Source organism: Leptonychotes weddellii, chromosome X, assembly GCF_054177405.1.
Source record: "Leptonychotes weddellii isolate Sample4059 chromosome X, ASM5417740v2, whole genome shotgun sequence".
NCBI lineage: Eukaryota > Metazoa > Chordata > Mammalia > Carnivora > Phocidae > Leptonychotes > Leptonychotes weddellii.
The window spans coordinates 75,402,580-75,424,472 of record NC_138385.1 but is presented as its reverse complement, the minus strand read 5'-3'; the positions used below and the strand labels follow the sequence as shown (position 1 = coordinate 75,424,472).

The following is a 21,893-nucleotide window of genomic DNA, read 5'->3' as shown; positions in this document are numbered from 1 at the left end:
ATGTTTGTATCCTTTGAATAAATACCTAGTAGTGCCATTGCTGGGTCATAGGGTAGTTCTATTTTTAACTTTTTTTTTTTTTAATTCATTTGAGACACAGATACAGAGAGAGAGAGAGCATGAGCAGGGGGAGAGGCAGAGGGAGAGGGAGAGGGAGAAGCAGGCTTCCTGCTGAGCAGGGAGCCGGATGCGGGACTCAATCCCAGGACCCTGGGATCATGACCTGAGCTGAAGGCAGCCGCTTAACTGACTGAGCCACCCAGGCACCCTATTCTTAACTTTTTGAGGAAACCTCATACTGTTTTCCAGAGTATATACTTGATAAATATACTTTGAAGGACTGCCTAGATGAAAGATTTTATACTATTTTTCAAAGGGATCACCAGGCCAGCAATTCTTGGATTAGGTCGTATAATTTCCAAAAATATCACTGACCCCGAGGTACATAACCTACCACCAAGAGAATCACTACTAAAGATGAAATATTTTTATTTTCTTAAGAACTATTTTTAGGGAAGCATTAAAAATTTATTCATTTGGCCAGACCACAGAAGTCAGTTCTCTGGATTTTTTTAAATACAATATGCTGAGTCTTCTTTCTGACAGTAAGCAAGGCCTGTGGAAAAGTGCTGCTATGGTACAGTGACCCTCTTCTCTGGAGCATCCAAGTAAATCTCAGATTCTCGTCTCCAGTTTAGAAAAGTTAAGAAAGGGCATATTCTCCATAACACAAGTTATCATTTCTGGCGCTTACAAAGGCAACTTATTAGAGAACAATTCAGCTTGAATTGCTGTTTGCAGGCTAAAACTCACATACTGCTTTGAGCTTCAATGTTCATGGCTCAGCTAATAAACTGGACATTGTTATAAGTGCTAAATACATTTATTTCTCTGTAGTAGAGAATAATCAACACGTGCCTTTCCTGTCCTCAAAGAAACAGTTGTCATCATCATAACCTAATAAATTACAATTGAATTCAGTATCATATTCAAACAAGGGTGCCATTTTAACTGAGGGAATTACTACGGTAAACAATTTTATAAATAGAGTAAGTAGAAACCATCTTTAAAAAGATTTCTTGATCTCTGTATCTTAGAGAAAAGGCAATCTTTGATCTCTCGTGACAGATGAGCAGACCTGATTGGTTACTGGGGTCTTTTTTTCTTAATTAGCATACGATATTACTGACATTTTTATGTGCATACACTTCTATGAGTTCTAACACATCTATAGATTTGTGTAACCACCACTACAGTTAGGATGCAGATCAATTACATCACACACCAGATCCTGGACTCCCTTGTGCTATCTCATTGTAGTAGGGGTCAGCAAACTGCGCCCGAGTCAAATCTGTCCCATGCCCTGTTTTCTTAGGACCCAGAAGCTAAGAATAGTTTTTATATTTTCAAGTGTTATAAAAAGAACAGAAGCAACAAACAAAGAAGAATATGCAACACAGACCATATGCAGGCCACAAAGCCTAAAATATTTACCATCTGACTCTCTGCAGAAAATATTTGCTGAGGGGCACCTGGGTGGCTCAGTTGTTATGGGTCTGCCTTTGGCTCGGGTCATGATCCCATGGTCCTGGGATGGAGCCCCGTGTCGGGCTCCCTGCTCAGTGGGGAGCCTCCTCCTCCCTCTCCCTCTGCCCTTGCTTATGTTCCCCCTCTAGCTGTCTCTCTCTGTCTGTCAAATAAATGAATAAAATCTTTAAAAAAATGTTTTAAAAAAAAGGAAGAAAATAGTTGCTGACCTTCTGCTCTACAGCCACATCCATGCCCCACCCCTACCCCTTGGAAACTACTTATCTTTCTTGTCACTATAGTTTGTCTTTTGGAAAATGTCATACAAATGGCATCATACAGTATGCAGCCTTTTGAGACTTTGGAGTACAATGCCTTTGAAATTCATCCATATTGTTGCATTTAGCAATAGTTCTTTCCATTTTATTGCTGAGTGGAATTCCATTGTATGGACATACCACGACTTGTTTATTCAATCACCTATTGAGGGACATTTCTGTTGTTTCTAGTTTTTTGGCATTTATAAATAGAGGTGCTATGAACATTCATGTACAGATTTTTGGGTGAATGTAAATTTTCATTTCTTTAGGGTAAATACCTAATAGTAAGATTGCTGGGTCATATGGCAAACATATGTTTAACTTCATAAAAAGTAACCTGCCAAAGAGTTTTTCACAGTGGCTGTATCAGTTTGCATTCCAACCAATAGTGTATTCTCGAGAGTTCTAGTTGCTCTGCATCCTTGCCAGCACTTGATTTTTGTCAGTATTTTTTGTTGTTGCCATTCTAATGGATATGTAGTGATGTTTCCTTGTGGTTTTATTGCAAAATTTTTTTTTCTTGCGGCACCTGGGTGGCTCAGTCGGTTAAGCATCTGCCTTCAACTCAGGTCATGATCTCAGGGTCCTGGGATTGAGCCCCACATTGGGCTTTCTGCTTAGCAGGGAGTCTGCTTCTTTCTCTCTCTCTCTCCCTCTACCCCTACCCCCCCACCCCGCTAGTGCTCTCTTTCTCGCTCTCAAATAAATAAAATCTTTAAAAAAATTTTTTTTTCTCAGAGAGAGAGAGAGAGCATGAGCAAGGGAAGGAACAGAGGGAGAGAGAAAGAATCTTAAGCAGGCTCCATGCCCAGTGTGGAGCCCAACACAGGGCTCGATCCCATGACCCTGAGATCATGACCTGAGCCAAAATCAAGAGTCGGCGCTTAACGGAATGAGCCACCCAGGTGCCCCTCCTTGTGATTTTAATGTGCATTTCCCTAATGGCTAATGATGTTGAACATCTTTTCACATGTTTATTTGCCATCTGTTTATTTTCTTTGGTGAAATGTTTGTTCAGGTCTTTTGCCATTAAAAAACCTCTTTTATTGTGAAATAACTTTACGTTCACAGGAAGTTGCAAAGATACTATAGAGATGTCATGTGTCCCCTTCACTGGCTTTCCTCAATGATTACATCTAGCATAACTATAGTATGATGCCAAACCAGGAATTGACATTGGTATAATGTGTGTGTATAGTTCTATGCCATATTGTCATGTGTGTAGATTTGTGTAACCACCACAGCTGGCAAGATGCAGAACTGTTCCATTGACACAAATACCTCCCTTGCGCTCCCTTTATCCTCATGGCCATGCACCTCCCTGCAGCCAACTCTAACCCCTGGTACCAACAATTTGTTTTCCATCTCTATACTTTTGGCACATTGAGAATGCTGTATAGGTGGAATCACATGGTATGTAACAGTTTGAGATTGGCTTTTTTCTCTCAGCCTACCTTTCAGATCTATCCACGTTGTTGCATACATCAATAATGTATTGATTTTTATTGCTGAGTAATTACTCTGTGGTATAAATGTACCACAGTATGTGTAACTGTTCAACTATTGAGGGACGCTTTGGTTGTTTCAAGTTTTTGGCTATTGCAAATAACGTTGCTATAATCATTTGTGTGGACATAAATGTTCATATCTCTGGGATAAATGCCCAGGAGTATGATTGCTGGGTTGTATTTTAAGGTTTTTGCTGGCTGTTGATTTTCTTATTATGTAGTTCTAAGAGTTCTGTATATATACTGGGTACAAGTCCTTTCTTTTTTTTAATGGATCATATTTTTGCTGTCATGTCTAAGAAGTCTTTGCCTAGGGGCACCTGGGTGGCTCAGTTGGTTAAGCATCTGCCTTTGGCTCAGGTCATGATCTCAGGGTCCTGAGATCCAGCCCTGTGTTGGGCTCCCTGCTCAGTGGGGAGTCTGCTTCTCCCTCTCCCTCTGCTCCTCCTCCCACTTGTGTTCACTCTCTCTCTCAAATAAATAAATAAAATCTTTTTAAAAAAGTCTTTGCCTAACCACTGACAGTGATGATTTTCTCCTATTTTTCTTTCTATACGGTTTACAGTTTTATGTTTTACATTTATTTTTTTTTAAGATTTTATTTATTTATTTATTTGAGAGAGAGAGCACAGGAGCAGGGGCAGAGGAAGAGAGAGAAGCAGACTCCCCAGCTGAGCAGGGAGCCTGACGCGGGGCTCGATCCCAGGACCCTGGGGTCATAACCTGAGTTGAAGACAGATGTGTAACCAACTGAGCCACGCAGGTGCTCCTATGTTTTACATTTAGATATGGGATCCATTTTGAATTAATTTGTGGATAAGGTATGAGGCATAGATCCAGGTTCTTTTTTTTTTTTTGCAAATAGATGTCCAATTGTTTTAATACCATTTGTTGAATAGTCTCTTCTTTGTCCAATGAATTGCCAAATGTGGTATATTGTACAATGAATGTTAATTGGCAATAAAAAAAGAAATGAAATACTGATACAAGCTACAATATGAATGAACCCTGAAAACATTATACTAAGTGAAAGAAGCCAGTCACAGAAGACCACATACTGTATTCATTCCATTTATATGGAATGTCCAGAATAGGCAAATTCATAGAGACAGAAAATACATTAGTGGTCACCTAGGGCTAGTGGGTTCAAAAGGAAATGAGTGACTGTTAATGAGCACAGGGTTTCTTTTTGAGGTAATAAAGATGTTCTAAAATTGATTCTGGTGACAGTTGCAGAACTTTGTTAATTTTACTAAAAACCATTGAATTGTATCCTTCAAATGAATGCATTGCATGGCATGTGAATTATATTTTAATAAACCTGTCATAAACATTTTTTAAAGAAGGAACAATGTGAAATGAAGCAATGACAGTATAGCAACAAGCAAAAATTAAGGATAATTGAGAAAGTGGTAAGGAGTTTCAGATAATTTTAGAGCAGGACAATAGTATTAGTAAAGGTTGCTCAGAAATCAAGAGTACATTTATGAAGTGTTCAATGAGTTTTGAACATAAATTTCTTTAAAATGACCCAATTCTGTAATTCATACAGTGATGGTAAGAGTATAAATTGATATACCCTTTATGGAAAGCAATTTGTCAATGTTTATCAAAAATTTGGGGGGCACCTGGGCGGCTCAGATAGTTGAGCATCCAACTCTTGATTTCAGCTCAGGTCATGATCTCAGGGTTGTGGGATCGAGCCCTGAGTCAGGTTCCATGCTCAGTGGAGAGTCGGCTTGAGATTCTCTCACTCTCTCCCTCCCCCTCTTCCCCAGCTTGCGCTCTCTCTCTCGCTTTCTCTCTCTCTCTCAAATAAATAAATAGATCTTTTTAAAAAAAAGTTTTTAAAAAAACCCCTGAGAATCTTTTACCCAGTAATTCCACTTTGAGGAATTTATTATCCTAAGAAAGTAACTTAAAATGCATTCAAAGATTTGTGAACAAAGATAATAACAAAAGTTTGGAGATAATCAAAGAGAACATAGCTGAGTATAACTATGCAATGAATATTGAACAGTCATTGAAAAATCCTGTATCTAACACCTTTATTGAGGTATAATTGATATATGAGAAACTGCATATGTCTTCAGTATACAATTTAATAGCTTTTGATGTATATATACCTATTAAACTATCACCACAATCAACATAATGAACATATTCATCATACCCAGAAGTCTTCTCATCCCCCTTCCTCTTGTTCCTCACCAACCACCATCACCCACCAGGCAACCATTGATCTGTTTTCTGTCACTATAGATTAGTTTTTATTTTTAAAAATTACATATCAAGGAAATTATACTACTGTATATTCTTTTTGTCTCTGTTATTTCACTCAGAATAATTATTTTTAGATTCATCCATAGTGTTGTGTATATCAACAGTTTATTCCATTTTAATGGTGAGTAGTATTCCATTGTATAGATGTATCAAAATTAACTTATTCATTCACCTATTGAAGGATATTTGAGTGGGTTTCTAGTTTTGGGCTATTACATAAAGCTGTTATGGAAATTCATGTACAAGTCAATGTATGGACATATGCTCTTATTTCTCCTGGATAAATACCTAGAAGTGGAATAGGTGGGGCCCCTGGGTGCCTCAGTCGTTGAGCGTCTGCCTTCGGCTCAGGTCATGATCCCAGGGTCCTGGGATCGAGCCCTGCATCGGGCTCCCTGCTCAGCGGGAAGTCTGCTTCTCCCTCTCACACTCTTCCCGCTTGTGTTCCTGCTCTCGCTATCTCTCTCTCTGTCAAATAAATAAAATCTTAAAAAAAAAAAAAAAAGTGGAATAGCTGGGTCATATGGTAGATGTATGTGTGTTCAACTTTGAACTTCTAAGTTGTTTTCCAAAGTGATTGCGCATTTTACATTCTAATCAGCAGTCATGCAAGTTACAGTTCCTTCACATTCTTACCAACTTCTGGTATGGTGAGTCTTCTTAATTTTAGCCATTTAAAAAAGTGGGAGGTGGTATTTCCTTTGTGGTTTTAATTTGCATTTCCCAGATAACTAGTGATTTTGACCATTTTTTCATGTGTTTATTTTCCATCTGTATATCTTCTTTGGTAAAGTATCTATAAAAATCTTTTGTTCACTTTATTGGGGTCTTTGTTATTATCTTATTGAGCTTTGAGAGTTCTTTATCTAATCTCAGTACAAGCCCTTTATCAGATATATGATACATGTATATCAGATATATTTTTCTCTCTATATAGCTTATTTTTTTCATTCTCTTAACATTATCTTTTGAAAAGGAGAGGTTTTAAATTTTGATAAATTCCATTTATCTTTTTTTTTCATGGATAAGGCTTTTGGTGCTGTTTCAAGGAAATCTTTTTGTAACTCAAGGCCACAGTTTTTCTCTTGTGCTTTGTTCTAGAAGTTATATAATTTTTACATTTAGGTCATTGATCTATTTTGAATCCATTTTTGTTTATGGTGTAAGGTATGATCCCAAATACATTTTCTTTTGCATATAGATAGCCAGTTATTCCAGCACAATTTGTTGAAAAGACTATGCTTACTCCATTGAATTGTCTTTGCACCTTTGTCAAAAATCAGTTGTTCGGGGCGCCTGGGTGGCTCAGTCGTTAAGCGTCTGCCTTCGGCTCGGGTCATGATCCCAGGGTTCTGGGATCGAGCCCCGCATCGGGGTCCCTGCTCCGCGGGAGGCCTGCTTCTCCCTCTCCCACTCCACCTGCTTGTGTTCCCTCTCTCGCTGTGTCTCTCTCTGTCAAATAAATAAAAGCTTTAAAAAAAAAAAAAATCAGTTGTTCATATATATATAGATTTAATTCATTCCATTGCTCTAATTATCTATCATGACATCAATCCCACACTGTCTTGATTACTATAGCTTTATACTAAGTTTTTGAAGTGAGTTTTAATCTTCTAACTTATTCCTCTTTTTCAAAGTGATTTTGACTATTCTAGGTCCTTTGCACTTCTGTATGAAATTTAGAATCATCTTGTCAGTTTCTACCAAAAGTCTGCTGGTATTGGTGATTGCATATAATATATATAGATCAATTTGGTGAGAATTGACATATTAAGTCTTATGACCCATGAATATAGTATGTCTGTCCATTGATTTCAGTCTTGTTTAATTTCTTTTAGCAGTAGTTTGTAGTTTTTAGTATACAGAGTTTTCACATCTTTTGTTGTTAAAATGTAATGATAAGTTTTTAATATTTTTTAATATATTGTTGGATTCAGCTTGGTAAAAGTTTGTTTAGATTTTGCATTGATGTTCATGAGGAATACTGACCTTTAATTTTTTTCTTGTAATGTCCTTGCCAGGTTTTAGTATCAAGGCAATGGCAGCCTTAAAGAATAAGTTGGGAACACCTGGGTGGCTCAGTTGGTTAAGCATCTGCCTTTGGCTCAGGTCATGATCTCAGGGTCCTGGGATCGAGCCCCCAACCGCTCCCTGCTCAGCGGGAAGCCTGCTTCTTCCTCTCCCTCTGCCCCTCCCCCTGCTCACGTTCTCTCTCGTGTGCACGCTCTATCTCAAATAAATAAATAAAATCTTTTTAAAAAGAAGAATAACTTGGGAATTATTCCCTCCTTTTCAGAGTTACAAAGAATATTGGTGTTATTTCTTCCTTAAATATTTCATAGAATTCACCAGTGAAGACACGTAGGTCAGGTATTTTCTTTGTAGGAAAGCTTTTAACTAAAGATTCCATTTATTTAATGTAGGACAACTCAAGTTTTCTGTTTTGATATTGGTCATTTGTGGTTTTTTGTTTTTTGTTTTCTGGATCAGTTTAGTTAAAGGTTAATCAATTTTATTGTTCTCAAAGTAGCAGCTTTGGGTTTTATTTTCTCTGTCATTTTTCTGTTATCTATTTCACTGATTTCTGCTCTGATCTTTATTATTTCCTTTCTTCTGCTTAGTGTGAACTTAATTTGCTCTTCCTTTTCTAGTTTCTTAAAGTGGAAGCTGAGGTAATTGATTTGAGGTGTTCTTTTCCAATGTGTTTAGTGCTATAGAATTTCTCCTACATACTGCTTTAGTGACATCCCACAATTTTGATATGTTCTGTTTTCATATTCATTCCATTCAAAATACTTTCTAATTTCCCTTTTGATTTTTTCTTTGATTTCCTTTTTGTCTTTCATTTTGTTCTTTTGATTTTGTTATTTATATGTGTTACTTAGTTTTCAAATGTTTATGGATTTTTCAAATATATTTCTGTTGTTGATTTTTAGTTTAATTCCATTGTCCTTAGAAAAGTTTCTTTTTTTTATTGGTCAAAATACTTTATTTATAATTCAAATCTTGGGGAAGTTTGTTAAAAACCCTCAGAAAGTTGTAAAACACATGCCTAAATAGGATTATGGATCCTTATAAAACTTAACTAAGGTGCCAATAAGAGATTCTAAAGGCAAATATGTAGGGTTGTATAGTTGTTAGTAAAATTTAGCTCTGTTAATATTGAAAAGTTTTAACTTTAAATAATCAAAGACCTGATAAAGACAAAATATAAGTTTTGGTTTTCTGGGCAGACAAAAGAAAAAAAAAAAACTTGTTTACATTTCCTTATCAAGAGCAGACCAACAATCCAAAAAAACTTTCTTTTTAACAGAGAGAAAATCAAATTTTAATATTATACCAGTATACTTTTAGAATCCATGCATTTTAAACTTAGTCCTGACCACACATAAAATTCCTTTCCAAAGACTTCCCTTCATAAACCTTCTATAACCTTTTAATATTCAGATTTTGACCTAAGCCTTTTTTTTCAGTCTTAATTATGGTTAGAATTTCAACTCTTTGAAACCTTAGTCTCCAGTGAAAACTACTAAGTAGTAACCAATTGTGAACTGTCTGTTACACTAGAATTCTTTAGATCCAAAATTTATAAGTACATTTTATAAATTAAAAAAACATGTATTTTTCTTAGTACAGTCTAGAGAACAGTTTCTATATGACATATATCCTTTTAAACTTATTGAGACTCATTTTGTGGCTCATAATATGGTCGCTCTTGGTAAATGTTCCATACTCAATTGAGAAGAATGTGTATTCTGCTGTTGTTGCATGGCGTGTTCTATAAATGTCACTTAGATCAATTGGTTGGCTGTGTTGTTCAAGTCTTCTATAGCTGTACTGATTTTCTTTCTGCTTGCTCTTCAGTTATTTAGAGAGGGGTATTGAAATCAACTCTAATTGTGGATTTGTCTATTTCTTCCTACAGTTCTTTCAGATTTTGCCTCATATATTTTGAAGCTCTGTGATTAGATCTATAAGCATTTTGGATTATGTCCTCCTGATGAATTGACTTCTTTATCAGTTTAAGATGATCTTTCATATTCCTAGTAATACAAAATTTTGTGCTCTGAAATCTACTTTGATATTAATATAGCTGCTCAAGCTTTTTTTTTTTTTGCCTAGTGTTAGCATGATAATTTTTTTCCATCCTTTTAATTAGTTGTGTCTTTATATTTAAAGTACATTTTTATTTTATTTATTATTATCTTTAGAGAGAGAGAGACAGTGGGGTGGGGCCGTGGGGAGGGGCAGAGGGAGAGAAAATCTTAAGCAGTCTCCATGCCCACCATAGAGCCCGATGTGGGGCTTGATCTCATGACCCTGAGATCATGACCTGAGCCAAAATCAAGAGTCAGATGCTTAACTGACTGAGCCAACCAGGTGCCCCTATTTGAAGTACATTATTAAACTCATACCCTTATGAGAAACAAATTTACCACCTAGAAGTACAATGACTATGTACAGTTCCTTTTGTCTATAGCCTTATAGTTTTCAGTCAAAATATCATTTTCCCAAGTTAGATAGGTCAGCTTTTTAAAAAAATTGCATACATTAGAATCCACTCTTTATAATATATAGTTCTATGGATTCTATACAGTTCACAGGTAGTAATATATCCATCACTCCAACACCATACAAAACAATTTATTCACCCTAAAAGTTCTCTTGTGCATCCCCTTTATAGTCAACCACGTGGGTCTTCTTAACCCCTGGCAACCACTAATTGTTTTGTTCCTATAGTTTTGCCCTTTCCAGGTGTCATATTAATGGAATCATACAATGTATCCAATATGTAGCTTTTGTTTTCTGCCTTCTTTCACTAAGTAGAATGCACTTAAGATTCATCCATGTTGATGAATGAATCAGCAGCTCATTTCTTTTTACTGCTGCATAGGATTTCATTATATGGATGCACCAGAGTTTGTTTATTCTTTCCCCTGATAAAAGACATCTTCCTTGCTTCCAGTTGTTAGCCAAAATGTATAAAGCTGCTATAAACATTTGTGTACAGGATTTCGTATGGATATAATTTTTCACATCACTTTACATTACAGTGGTGTTAAACAAGTAAATGGATGGTGGATGGTATGTTCAAGGTGCTCACTGTGAGAGGAAAGTTACAGGTAAGCAAGAAAAGAAAGCAAGGATAAACCCTGTGATACCGGATTAGAGTCAGAGACATAAAGTATGAACTTACATTTAGCTTAATATAGATAGATAGAAAAAAAGAATTATAGATATGTGTGTACATGTGGGTTAGTATCCATACATATATTACTTAGCTCTATCCATTGAGAGGGCCTAGAAGCAATGACACCCAAAAGCAACAAGCACAGTCAGGACCCAGATTTTGGTTTCTAAATACAGTCTCCAATAAAAGGAACCAGGGATTGTTAGAGGAACAGCTGATTTTAGGACCAAGGAGGAGAGCATCTTGTAGTATCAGAAAATAAGAAAGTGCTCAAAAAACCCCAAAAAGATGAGGGCATGTCAAAGTGACAACCAACCTGAAAGAGCTACCACTGACCAAAGTGGGAACAAATTGAGTGTTTTTTATTATTTAATTTTATCTCCTTTTCCCCGTATTGTTATAACTCTTTGTTGTGTTGTTTTGGTGGTTGCTTTTGGGTTTAGTATACATTTTTAATTTGACACAGTCAACTTTCTAGTACTGTTATACCACCTCATGCATAGTTTAAGACACCTACAATAGTATATTTACATTTCTCCCCTCCTGGACTTCGTGTTATTGTTGTCCTGCATTTTGTTTTTACATATATTATAAACCCTATACTACATTGTTAATTATTTCTGTTTATATAGTCAAATGTCTTTTCAATATATTTAAAGAATAAGAAAAATATTAGACATTTACCCATGTAGTTACTATTTCCAGTGCTCTTCCTTCCTTTGCATAGATCCCTATTTCCTTTTAGTAGCATTTTCCTTTGGCCTAAAGAATTCCCTTTAATATTTCTTATAATGATGGTCTGCTGGCGATGAATTCTTTCGCCTTTTGTTAAGTCTGAAAAAGTCTTGTTTTATCTTTGTTTTTGAAATCCTTTTTTTTTCTATGTATAGAATCTTATGTTGACTTTTACTTTCAGTACTTTATTTTTATTTATTTTTTTTAAAGATTTTTATTTATTTATTTGACAGAGAGAGACACAGCCAGAGAGGGAACACAAGCAGGGGGAGTGGGAGAGGGAGAAGCAGGCTTCCTGCTGAGCAGGAGCCCAATGCGGGGCTCGATCCCAGGACCCTGGGATCATGACCTGAGCCGAAGGCAGATGCTTAATGACTGAGCCACTCAGGCGCCCCTCTTTTACTACTTTAAAGATGTTCCATTGTTGTCTTCCTTGCATTGAAAAAAAAAGGTAGATGATGATGGAGATACAAGAAGAGAGTCCAGGCCTGTGTTAATCTTTCTTTTCCAATCCAGCTGTCTGTGGTACATTTTGTGTCTCTTGTTCATCTCTCCTGCCCTTTAGAGTATAAATGCTCATCTGCTTAAACATTTGTAAAACTATCATTTAAAATAAAGTGAGCTAAAAATAAATTTAAAAATATATAAGATAAAGTGACCTACATAAATAAGTAATTGTGATGGATGAATAAATGAGTAAAAGAATGAGGAAGGAGTGAATACGCACGCATGTTCATAGGCAACACACATAAAGAATCAACAGTAGCTTTCAGTGAGGTCACTAGGACGGGAAAACCATGAGGGAAGAGAGAGGAGTCAGAGAATATGCCCAGAAAAGGTTCACATAAATATTATAGGGCAGAAGCCTTACAAACTAGATAAACATTTTTCTCTTACTTTTAAAAATGCATTTCAAAGTGACTGGAATTGCTGGCGGGCGCCTGGGTGGCTCAGTCAGTTAAGGGTCTCCCTTCTGCTCAGGTCATGATCCCAGGGTCTTGGGATGGAGCCCCACGTCAGGCTCCCTGCTCAGCAGGGAGTCTCCTCCCTCTCCCTCTGCTCTCTCCCTGCTCATGCTCACTCCCAAATAAATAAATAAAGTCTTAAAAAAATACAAGTGACTGGAATTTCTAGCATCTAGCTCTTCTTCCAGCCTCTGGGAACTAATGGTCTTATCACTATGATAAACCTACAGCCAAGGAGAATAAAATTTAGTCAGTCCTTCAAACAAGAAGGGCCTGGCAACCCTGTCTGTAGGAAAGATGACATGAAGCATTGAAGCTATAGAATGTTTGAATTTCTCATACACCTTTTTCTTCTGACACAAGGTCAAGAGCTTATGATTCTAACATTATTCCATAGGTGTTTGGTTCCTAATGTGAAGGATATGTAGCATATGATAGAATATTCTGAGGCAGCAGGGTGGACTCATAAGAATAGAGCCATGAGAGGTCATAGATTTAAACTTTTTATCCTTACTCTACTTCTAACTTTGCTCATCCCAACTTTGTCTCTTGCATTTTATCTTTGGCTCAACGTATTTTTTTAATTTAATTTTTTTTCCATGTTATTTTCATTTCCTAACTTTTTTTATTTTGAAAACTGTTAATGCTACAGAAAAGTTATAAAACTAGTATAATGGACACCCACATACCCTTTACCTAGATTCACTAGTTATTAACATTTTGCAAATTTGTTTTCTATTTAAATGTGTTTCTGTGTAAGCACTTATGCCCACATGTGTGTACACACACACTTTTTTGTGAAAGATCCAAGAGATTTAAATGTAAGTTTCAAACTTCTTGACATTTTCCCCATACATACTTAAAGCATATTTTTCTTACAAAAAATAACTATAATACATTTGTCACACTCAAGAAAATTACCACACTCAGGAAATTGAACGTTGATATGTTACTGTTATCTAATATGCATTCCATACTAATATTTCTTCAGTTGGACTAATAACCACATTGTCTTTTATACTTTTTTTTAAAAAAAATCCAAGATCCAATTAAAGTTTGCACATTGCATTTAGTTGTCATGTCCCTTTACTTTCTTTAAAGATAATTTCTGCACTTTTCTTTTATTACATTGACATTTTTTGAAGTGTCCAGGTCAACTATTTTGCATAATGTTCCTGAATTTAGTTTGCACAATTACTACCTTATGATCAGAATCCTTTTTTTTTTTTACAGGAATACTTCATGGGTGATTTGTGTCCTCAGTGTGTCACATCGTAGAAAACACGATGTCATTTTTTCCATTTTGGTGACATTAAGTTTGAACATTTGATTCAAGTGATTTCCACCAGACTTCTACATTTATAAAGGTACCTTTTTTTCTCATTTATTCTCTTTTTTTCCTTTTCTCTTTGTAATTATAACTATGGGTCCTTTGAGACTGGATGATATATTCTTCCCTACCAACCTTTCACTTACTGATTTTACATCTCTTGATGATTGTTGCCTGAATCAGGTATTACAATGGTGATTGCAAAATATTGGTTTTCTAATTGTAACAATCCCACATTTATGAGTTGACATTATTCTGTAAACACCTTTTCCATCATTTCTTCCTCACCCTTAATTTTTTAAAAAGATTTTATTTATTTATTTATTTGTTTATGTGAGAGAGAGTGCGACAGAGAAAGAGAGAGGGCATGAGCAGGGGGAGGGGCAGAAGGAGAGGGAGAAGCAGACTCCCCACTGAGCAGGAAGCCTGACCCAGATCAATCCCAGGACCCCGAGATCATGACCTGAGCCAAAGGCAGACACTTAACTGACTGAGCCACCCAGGCACCATGCCCTTAATTTTTTTTTTACTGAATAGTGTCAGTTTGAATTTTTTTTGTTGTTCAAGGTGTTATAATCAATTCCAGTTCCTTATTCATTTTGATACTCAAATTGTTCCATATTTATCAAGTGGGAGCCCTTTCAAGCTGGCTTCTGCCTTCCTTTTACATGACCCCATCAGTTTTTGAGCACTTCTGTATTTTCTGGCACAAGATATTTCAAGACCACCTTATACTTTCTCTACTCCAGACTAAAATCATCCACTTTTTCAAGGAGCTCTGGTTCTTTTTAGTGGGGTATAATCCAGGCACTAGATATGCTCATTGTGATTGAGGTGTTATCCACAGATATTTTAAACAGAAAAGAAATACCATTGAAAACAGTCATTTCAGACAACTGTGTAAAGATGAATTAGACAAGAATGTGAAAAATATAAGAATTTTAGCAGGTAGGTAATAATTCCAGTAATGGTTTTCATTTGTATAAGATGATCTAAGTGCATGACATCTGGTAATGTCACAATTGACACTCACAGAAATACCAAAAAGGCATATTGAATATGCTTTCATCAGCACACTAATATATACTTTCCACATCTAATCTAGAATGTGATTGGCATCATTTAACATAAATTTTAAACCCCAAGTTTATATTTATAATATAATTTTCTGCCTAGGATCTCAACTTCATTTGCACTTAAAACTATTTTTAGATTTTATTTGAGAAGAAGAGGAAAAAGATGAATTAAGAAAGAGGAAGGAACCACAGAGTACTTTATTAGAGGAAATCACTGGATTTCTGGTAGTTAAATCTATCATCTAGATGAGTCCTGACATAAAGCTATAAAAGGATTCCTTAATTCTTACGGTATCTGTGTATACCGACTATTAACAACTATATGGTACTTCCCACTTCCCCTAGAACTGAGCAAAGGAGGGGCTTTTATCAATTATTTTTAAATAAATAATGGTTGTATGTATAACATACATAAAGCTGAGCTGTACCATGGCCCAGTCTTAATATAGTGCTCTTTTCAAAGAAATGTCAGTTGAACATTCCAGAAACAATTTCAAAAACAATTTGATTTTTTAATAAAATAATTTGTAAAATTCCAAAGGAGGGGTTCTAGTCATATACAGGAAAACTTTTTTCCATCTTTATTGAGATAAAATTGACGAATAAAAATTATGTATATTTAAGGTGTATGACTTGATTTTTTTTTTTAATTCTGGTATAGTTAACATGGAGTGTTATATTAGTTTCAGGTGTACAATATAGTGATTCAACAATTCTATACATTACTTGGTGCTCATCATGACAAGTGTACTCTTAATCCCCATCACCTATTTTACCCATCCCCCCACCCACCTCCCCTCTGGTAACTATCAGTTTGTTCTGTATAGTTAAGAGTCTGTTTTTTGGTTTTTCTCTTCTTTTTCTTCATTTTGTTTTTAAATTTCACTTCTGAGTGAAATTGTATGGTATTTGTCTTTCTCTGACTGACTTATTTCACTTACCATTATACTCTCTAGATCCATCCATGTTGTTGCAAATGGCAAGATTTCATTCTTTTTTATGGCTAAGTAATATTCCATTACACACACACACACACACCCACTTCTTCTTTATCCATTCATCTATCAATAAACACTTGGATTGCTTCCATAATTTGGCTATTGTAAATAATGCTGCTGTACACATAGGGGTGCATATATCATTTTGAATTGGTGTTTTCATATTCTTTGGGAAAATACCCAGGAGTGGAATTACTGGATCATAGGGTAGTTCTATTTTTAATTTTTTGAGGAACCCCCGTACTGTTTTCCACAGTGATTGCCCTAGTTTGCATTCCCATAAACAGTACATGAGGGTTCCTTTTTCTCCACATCCTCACCAAAACACTTGTCGTTTCTGGTGTTTGGGATTTTAGCCACCTGACAGGTATGAGGTGTTATCTCACTGTGGTTTTGATTTGCATTTCCCTAATGATTAGTGATGTTGATCATCTTTTCATGTGTCTGTTGGTCATAGCTGTGTCTTCTTTGGAGAAATGTCTGTTCATATCTTCTACCCATTTTTAAATTGGATTATTTGTTATTCTGGTGTTGAGTTATGTAAGTTCTTCATATATTTTGGATACTAACCCTTTATCGGATATATCATTTGCAAATATCTTCTCCAATTCAGCAGGTTGTCTTTTTGTTTTGTTGATTGTTTCCTTTGCTGTGCAGAAACTTTTTATTTTTATATAGTCCCAATAGTTTATTTTTGTTTTCATTTCCCTTGCCTCAGGAGACATACCTAAAGAAATGTTGCAATGGCCCATTCATTGTTTAGTAGCATGTTATTTAACCTCTATGTATTTGTCAGAGAAATTGCTATCTGTGCTCTCTTCTAGGATTTTTATGGTTTTAGGTCTCACATTTAGGTCCTTAATCCATTTTAAGTTTATTTTTGTGTGTGATGTAAGAAAGTGCTCTAGTTTCATTTTTTTACATGTAGCTGTCCAGTTTTCCCAGCACCATTTGTTGAAGGGACTTTTTCCCATTGCATATTCTTACCTCCTTTGTCAAAGATTAATTGACCATATAATCATGGGTTTATTTCTCGGCTGTCTATTGTGTTCTATTGCTCTGTGTCTATTTTTGTGCCAGTACCATACTGTTTTGATTACTACAGCTTTTTAGTATATTTTGAAATCTGGGATTGTAATACCTCCAGTTTTGTTCTTTTTCAACATTGCTTTGGCTATTCTGGGTCTTTTGTGGTTCCATACAAATTTTAGGATTATTCCTTCTAGTTCTGTGAAAAATGCTGTTGATATTTTGATAGGGGTTACATTTAATCTCTAGATTGCTTTGGACATTTTTATAATATTCTTCCAATCCATGAGAATGGAATATCTTTCCATTTGTTTGTTTGTGTCATCTTCAATTTCTTTCATCAATATTTTATAGTTTTCAGAGTATAGGTCTTTCACTTCCTTGGTTAAGTTTAATCCTAGGTATTTTATTGTTTTTGGTGAAATTGCAAATGGGATTGTTTTCTTAACTTCTCTTTCTGCTGCTTCGTTATTAGTGTATAGAAATACAACAGATTTCTATACATTGATTTTGTATCCTGCAACCTTACTGAATTCATTTATTAGTTCCAATTGTTTTTTGATAGAATCTTTAGGGTTTTCGACATATATAGTATCATGTCATCTGCAAAGAGTGAAAGTTTTACTTCTTCCTTACCAATTTGGATGCCTTTTATTTCTTTTTCTCATCTGATTGCTGTGGCTAGGGCTTCCAGTAGTATGTTGAATAAGAGGAGGGAGAGTGAACATCCTTGTCTTTTTCCTGATCTTAGGGGGAAAGCTCTCAGTGTTTCACCATTGAGTATGATGTTAGCTATGGGTTTTTCATATATGCCCTTTATCATGTTGAGGTATGTTCCTTCTAAACCCTACTTTGTTGAGGGTTTTTATGATGAATGAATGTTGTACTTTGTCAAATGCTTTTTCTGCATCTACTGAAATGATAATATGGTCTTTTTAAAAAATATTTTATTTATTTATTTTGAGAGAGAGAGCGTGTGTGAGAGAGAGAGCATGATCAGAGGGGAGGGGCACAGGGAGAGGGAGAAGCAGACTCCCCGCTGAGCAGAGAGCCCAATGTGGGACTCTATCCTAGGACTCTGGGATCATGACCTGAGCTGAAGGCAGACGTTTAACCGACTGAGCCACCTAGGCACCCGATAATATGGTCTTTATCCTTTCTTTGTAGATGTGATTTATCACGTTGATTGATTTATGAATATTGAACTACTCTTGCATCCCAGGAATAAATCCCACTTGATTGTGGTGAATGATTTTTCTGATGTACTGTTGGATTCTGTTTGCTTATATTTTCTTGAGGATTTTTGCACTTATGTTCATTAGAGATATTGGCCTATAGTTCTCTTTTTTTTGTGGTGTCTTTATCTGATTTTGGTATCAGGGTATTGCTGGCCTCATAGTATGAATTTGGAAGCTTTCCTTCCTCTTAAATTTTTTGGAAAAGTTTGAGAAGAATGGGTACTAACTCTTTAAATGTTTGGTAGAGTTCCCCTATGAAGCCATCTGGTCCTGGACTTTTGTTTGTCGGGAGTTTTTTGATTACTGATTCAATTTCATTGCTAGTAATTGGTCTGTTCAAATTTTCTATTTCTTACTGATTTGGTTTTGGAAAGTTATATGTTTCTAGGAATTTATCCACTTCTAGGTTGTCCAATTTGTTGGCATATAATTTTTCATAATATTCTCTTAAAATCCTTTGTATTTCTGTGCTGTCGGTTGTTATTTCTCCTCTTTCATTTCCAATTTTGTTTATTTCAGTTCTCTCTCTCTCTCTCTCTCTTTTGATGAGTCTGGCTAAAGGTTTATCAATTTTATTGATCTTCTCAAAGAACCACCTTCTGGTTTCATTGATCTGTTCTATTGTTTTTTTAGTTTCTATTTCATTTATTTCTGCTCTAATGTTTATTATTTCCTTCCCTCTACTGGTTTGGGGTTTTGTTTGTTCTTCTTCTAGCTCCTTTAGGTTGTTTATTTGAGATTTTTCTTGCTTCTTGAGGTAGGCCTGTATTGCTATAAACTTCCATCTTAGAACAGCTTTTGCTACATCCCAAGGATTTTGGACCATTGTGTTTTCATTTTCATTGGTCTCCATGTATTTTTTAATTTCCTCTTTGATTTCTTGGTGGACCCATTCATCGTTTAGTAGCATGTTATTTAACCTCCATGTATTTGTGTTCTTTCCAGATTTTTTTCTTGTGGTTGATTTTTAGTTTCATAACATTGTGGTCAGAGGAGATGCATGGTATGATTTTGATCTTTTTGAATTTGTTGAGACGTGTTTTGTGGCCTAATATGTGATCTAATCTGGAGAATGTTCCATGTGCACTTGAAAAGAATGTGTATTCTGTTTTTGGATGGAATATTCTGAATATATCTGTTAGACTGTACTGGTCCGATGTGTTATTCAAAGCCGCTCTTTCCTTGTTGATTTTCTGTTTGGATGATCTATCCATTAATTTTTAGTGAGGTGCTAAGGTCCCCTACCATTATTGTATTACTATGGATTACTTCCTTTATGCTTGTGTTTAGCTGCTTTATGTATTTGGGTGCTTCCATGTTGGATGCATAAATATTTACAATTGTTGTATCTTCTTGTTGGATTGTTCCCTTTATGATAATATAGTGTCCTTCTTTGTTGCTTTCTGTAAAACAGTCTTTGTTTTAAAGTCTATTTTCTCTGATATAAGTTTTGTTACCCCAGCTTTCTTTTCGCTTCCATTTCCATGATAAATGCTTTTCCATCCCTTCACTTTCAATCTGCATGTGTCTTTAGGTGTGAAATGAGTCTCTTATAGGCAGCATATAGATGGGTCTTGCTTTTTTATCTATTCTGTCACCCTATATCTTTTGATTCGAGCTTTAGTCCATTTACATTCAAAGTAATTATTTTTTTTTTTTTAAGATTTTATTTATTCATTTGAGAGAGAGAGAATGAGAGAGAGCACATGAGAGGGGGGAGGGTCAGAGGGAGAAGCAGACTCCCCGCCGAGCAGGGAGCCCGATGCGGGACTCGATCCAGGGACTCCAGGATCATGACCTGAGCCGAAGGCAGTCGCTTAACCAACTGAGCCACCCAGGCGCCCTCAAAGTAATTATTGATAGGTATGTACACATTGCCATTCTGTTACTTGTTTTATGGTTGTTTTATAGTTCTTCTCTGTTCCTTTCTTCTGTAGTTTGCTTCTCTCATGGTTTTCTGATTTCCTTTAGTGATATATTTGGATTCGTTTCTCTTTATTTTGTGCATGTCTATTACTGGTTTTTGATTTATGGTTACCATTAGGTTTGTATATAGCATCTTATACATATAGCAGTCTGTATTAAGTTGATGGTCGCTTAACTTTTTTTTTTTTTTAAAGATTTTTTTTTTTTTTTTTTTTTTTTATTTATCTGAGAGAGAGAGAGAATGGGAGACAGAGAGCATGAGAGGGGGAGGATCAGAGGGAGAAGCAGACTCCCCGCCGAGCAGGGAGCCCGATGCGGGACTCGATCCAGGGACTCCAGGATCATGACCCGAGCCGAAGGCAGTTGCTTAACCAACTGAGCCACCCAGGCGCCCCGATGGTCGCTTAACTTTGATCCCATTCTTTACTCCACTTCCCCCCACATTTTAGATACATGATGTCATACTTCATGTCTTTTTTTTTTTTTTTTTGTGAATCCCTTGACTGGTTTTTATAGATATACTTAATTTTACTGCTTTTGTGTTTCCTACTTTTCTTAGTCCCACTTACAGTCTTTCCTTTCCACTCAGAGTCCTCTTTAACATTTCTTTTTTTTATTTTAATAAAGATTTTATTTATTTATTTGACAGACAGAGAGAGGGAGAGCAGGAACACAAGCAGGGAGAGTGGGAGAGGGAGATGCAGGCTTCTCGCAGAGCAGGGAGCCCGATGCGGGGCTTGATCCCAGGACCCTGGGATCATGACCTGAGCCAAAGGCAGATGCTTAACGACTGAGCCACCCAGGCGCCCCCCTCTTTAACATTTCTTGTAGGGCTGGTTTATTGGTCATGAATTCCTTTAACTTTTGTTTGTCTAGGAAATTCTTTATCTCTCCGTCTATTCTGAATGATAACCTTGCTGAATAGAGTAATCTTGGCTGCAGGTTTTTTTCTTTCAGCACTTTGAATATATCATGCCACTCTCTTTTGGCTTGCAGAGTTTCTGCTGAAAAATCTGCTGATAGCCTTATAGAGTTTTCCTTGTACGTAGCTGTTTTCTCTTGATGCTTTTAAAATTCTTTCTTTATCACTACTTTGTGCCATCTTAATTACTATGTGTCTTGGTGTGCACCTCTTTGGGTTGATTTTGTTGGGGGCTCTCTGTGCCTCCTTGGCCTGATTTCTGTTTCCTTCGCCAACTTTGGAAAGTTTTCAGCTATTATTTCTTCCAATAAATTTTCTGCCCCCTTTTCTCTCTCTTCTCCTTCTGGGATCCCCTATAATGTGAATATTATTACACTTGATGGTGTCATTGAGTTCCCTAAGTCTATTTTCATTTTGTATCTTTTTTCTTTCTCCTGTTCAACTTGATTCTATCCAGTATTCTTTCCTTCAGTTCGCTGATCCATTCTTCTGCTTCCTCTAGTCTACTATTTTTTCCCTCTCTGATAGGTTCTTTTTTATGTTTTCTGTCTCTTTGTTGAGGGTCTCACTGAGGTCCTGCAGTCTTTTCTCAAGTCCAGTGAGTATCTTTATGACCAATACTTTAAATATTCTGTCAGGCATATTACTTATCTCCATTTCGGTTGGCTCTCTTGCTGTGATTTTGTCCTATTCTTTCATTTGAGACATATTCTTCTGTCTCCTTGCTTTGTCTAACTCTCTGTGTCTGTTTCTTTGTGTTAGGAAAGTCAGCTACACCTCCTGGCCTTATGAAGAAGAGGTCCTGTAGTACCCTGCAGTGCAATGTCCCCTGTTCACCAGAACCT

The 21,893-nt window shown here is 36.2% G+C and overlaps 1 long non-coding RNA gene across 2 annotated transcripts in view; it reads left to right on the top strand.

Moving 5' to 3' along the window:
• The window catches only part of LOC115942664 (uncharacterized), a 73,984-nt gene that overhangs the window by 33,380 nt on the left and 18,711 nt on the right, over nt 1-21,893 (top strand). For both annotated transcript variants that reach the window (XR_014141357.1, XR_014141358.1), the window contains exon 4: nt 13,763-13,896. This is a non-coding gene — a long non-coding RNA (uncharacterized LOC115942664). The remainder of the gene's footprint in view (nt 1-13,762; nt 13,897-21,893) is intronic.